The sequence below is a fragment of the Malurus melanocephalus genome, unplaced genomic scaffold (genome assembly GCF_030028575.1).
Source record: "Malurus melanocephalus ecotype Western Australia unplaced genomic scaffold, MMel_1.1 scaffold_269, whole genome shotgun sequence".
Lineage (NCBI taxonomy): Eukaryota > Metazoa > Chordata > Aves > Passeriformes > Maluridae > Malurus > Malurus melanocephalus.
The window spans coordinates 639,058-642,944 of NW_026623501.1; positions in this window are offsets into that span (position 1 = coordinate 639,058).

Sequence of the window (3,887 nt, forward strand, 5' to 3'; positions counted from 1 at the left end):
TCGTGTTACACTTGGCCACATGGTCACTTTGGAAGGAACTCAGCCCTTTCTGCCTCCCCTTCATCCCCGGTCACTGGTGTCACCCCCCTGGCAAAGCAGGACCAAGCGCGGGGTACAGGCTCCTCTGGACACCAGGGCAGAGCTTTAGGGGCTCTGGATGAAGCCTCAGGCAGCTCCCTGCAGGGCCCAAGAGCTGGATCAGCCAGGAGCGAGTGCTGGCAGCTGCCACAGCAGATGGGGATGGGCTGCCCAGATGTGGGGCTGTGCTCCCTGGCACCCGGCACTCCTCTCTCATGGTCTGCGGCTTGACAGCACTTGAGAGCGATGCTGGAATTCCTCAGMTGGCTTGGGGTTGATAAAAGCTCCGAAAAACAGAAGCTGGAGCAAATCTGTGCCTCATCAAAATTTCAGAGAAGTGGGGAAGGCCAGCATCTGCTGCGTCTTTCGTACGTGCCTGTCACCTGCTGGCACATGGTACCTACTGTTTCCACCATTATCTTGGGTCACCTGTCTCTGTTCTCTCATCTTTATGTCACACATGGAATATGGGTTTTTCTCTGTGGTCCCAGCYCTGCCTGAGATGGGGCAGGAGTTGGGAGAGTTGCTTTGATCCAGGTGATGCCAGAGTAGACCAAATACCCTGGAATGTCCTGTCTCAGCGGCTGATTTCCCCRACAGAGATGCTGCCCTACATGACCCCAAGCCCCCATTAGCACTCAACAACACTTATTGAAGCTGGAAATCTCAGCTGAGAGGGGTCTGGCATCCCACACTGCAGCTGTCCCTGCCCCAGGGGGACCGCTGGGTCCTGCAGCACCACGAAGGGTGCCAAAAATAGAGGTGAGCAGTGAAGGGCTGATGAGGCCGAAGTAGCAGAGCTGCTGCCCTCCACCCACACACTTGCACAGGCGAGTTCCTCTGGCTTTGGTGCTTCCTCTGAGCTGGCCTTTCCCAGGAGCTGCCGTAACCCCAGCGTGCTGTTCCTAAACAAAGCGCGGCTGCGGATGCTCCCTGGGGATGTACAGAGTGGGCTGACGTGTGCTTGACGGGATATTTGGGGTCCCCAGRGCTCTCTCAGCATCCCCAAACAATGAATCCTGGCCTTTGCAGACTGGGAGGTTTTGTTGGGCAGGTTCTTCCTGGTCCCACCCTGGAGTGGGTATTGGTGCCACCAGTTTGCAAGGGACAGAGGGGGAAATGTGTCCCACTTCAGGCTGAGGATGCTCTGCCCTCAAACATTGGCTTTTCCACCCCCTGCTCACCCCAGGCAGCCCAGCCCCAGTGCAAGAGGCCCAGCAGGATTGCACCAGCAGGTTTTCCCCCCTCTCCCATTCTGTCTGGAGCAGAGGTGTCCTTGGAGAGGGGACACTACCAGGAAAAAGCTCCGTTGTGCAATTCCCAGCAGCCCACATGTCCCCACCACGGCCTCGCCAGACACTCCTTGTCCCCTGGGAGTGGTGGGGAAGATCCATGTGGACGGCACGTCCCCTCTGCCACTGCCCCCCACGTGAGCTGCTCTCAGSCTCTCCTGCTCCATTTGTGCACAGCAGGGCTGACAGAGCCCCTGACACACAGCCACCACCAGGTCTGGAGCTGGGGGAATCCATCCTGACCAGGGCTCTGTCCCTCCTGTGCCTGTCCAGCCACACCAGCCCCATGCCATGAGTGACCCTACTCATCACACACCCGGGGTGCTGCAGCCTGGCTCTCCTCACCCTCCACAGCTGCACAGAACAAACACCTTCCCCCTTGGTTTTCCAAAAAAGCACAAAGATAATGGGTGATAAGCAGCAAATCTCTTGGGCTGGGCCAGCCAGGGAATGGCCCTGTGGCCACTGTGTAGGCATTCACTAGCATGGCAGGAAGGGGATGAGTCTGTGCCTTGCAAACCTGGCAGGAACACAGATTTCAGCAGTGCTGTCTCTATGGGGAGGGCTTTTTAATTCTTGGAAAGGAAAATTAAGGAAAGATGGACAGGTATCTTCTCGGGACAGCCAGTGCTGCTTTGCACTTTTTATTGTTTAGATCAGAGAGAAACAAAGAATGGTTAAGGTTAAAAAAGGCCTCCAAGATCAAGTCCAATCCACCACTGTCATCTTCACCATTAAACCATGTCCCCAAGTGCCCCATGTAGACATTTTTGAATACTTCCAGGGATGGTGATTCCACCACTTCCCCTCATAGCTTGTTCCAATGCTTGACCACTCTTAAGCATCCCCAAGATGAAAATGGTGGCAAGAACTGATGGGTTAAAAGGCAGTTTTGATCCAAAGATGACCTGCCCTTGTTACAATGYTAAAACAAATTGGAAAAAAAAAAACAAACCCTTCGGGACACACAATCATGTTTTGCCTGCTGAGAGTTTCTCAGAAACTTGAACTCATTTAAGATGCTGGGGGGATTTAAAGCTGGTTCATCACCTGGATTGCACAACCTCCCCCAGGACAGGACGGGTGCAGGACATGTGAGATGATGGCATGGCCAAGGTGATCACTGCTGCCACCTCTCCCAGCTCTGTGCCCTGGGCATCCCCAACAGCCCAGAATCTGCAACTAAACCCACCCACTGCTGCAGCATTCCAGCTGCAGCAGGCCTTTTATCCCCCATCTGAAAAAGAAGATGAGTTTCAAGTATGCATTGGTGGTCCCCGAGGGGCAGTGGCCAGTCAGGGGTCAGGGGCCGGAGCCGCACTGCCGGCACGGCACAGCACAGGGAGGCATCTGGGGGAACACACCGAGTCAGCTCAGTACAGGCCTTCTTTAATAAAAACATGAGTCAGCTGCTGGCGTGGGCAGTGGATTTTCTAAACATCCCCTCATATCCTGAGAAAGGGGGAAAAAAAAGAAAACGGGAGGGGGGGCTTGAGGAGGAAAAAGAGAAAGAAAATAAAAGAAAAAGAAAACAGGGAAAAAGGCCCGAATTGAAAGCAGACACAGGGAGAGAGCAGCTCCTTCCCTCCGGTTTAAGGAGGCGATAGTCGGGCTGSTCCGGGCTCCTTTTGTTCCCCGTGGCCGGGCTCTCACATCGCCCCATCGCAGCCCGCAGCAGAACTCCCCTCTCCTTGCAGCCACTTTGGCTTCTCCTCCTTTTAAATTTTTTTTTTTCATCCATCACACTGGTCCGCCGGGCGTTAATCGCAAGTTGTGCTCTGCAAAGGGTCCCCACAGAGGGTGGAGGGAGGAAGTGGGAGCAGCTCCGCTCCTCATTGGCGAAGCAGCCTCCCCCCTTCTCCTCCTCCCGAGGTCTCTTTTATTTATACACGCACACACACACGCGTGCACATCCCTCGGCCCCGGGATTTGCTCCACACTCGGGTCCGAGCGGCCGGACCCCCTCCCAGCTGGGCTGGGGGCTGTGCCGGGCACTGCTGAGATGCACTAGAGGAGCAGAGCAGGGGCTTGGCTGCAGCCCAGCCCTGGCACAGCCTTGCCTCTCCTTTTGATTTTATTTCAATTTTTTTTTTTCCCCTCCTCCCCTCCACTTCATTTCTTTCCTTCCCTCTCTTTCGCCTTTAAGTGGAGAAGCCTTGCCAGCTGGGGAAGGCTGGGAGGGCAGGGAGAGCCTCAGCAGGCAGCAGATAGAGAGTGYGGAGGAGGAGAGGAAGGAATTTGGGGCCGGTGGGACGGAGGCGCAGGCTCTGCTGGCAGGACCCTGCCCAAGGTAAGCTCTCGTGTCGCCCACCCGGCTGGGCATCGCTCTCTGCTCAGCTCTGGCTCTCTGGATGGGATATCGGATCCCCAAGATCCTGTCCCTCAGCCAGCTCGGCTGCTCTGGAAGGGACTTTGCTCCCTCTCAATCCTTTGCCTTTGGGTTGGTGCCCCAAAATGCCCCACCAAGCCCTGGGGAGATGGTTTTTGGCAGAAAGCAGCTGAATTCTGTGGCACCCC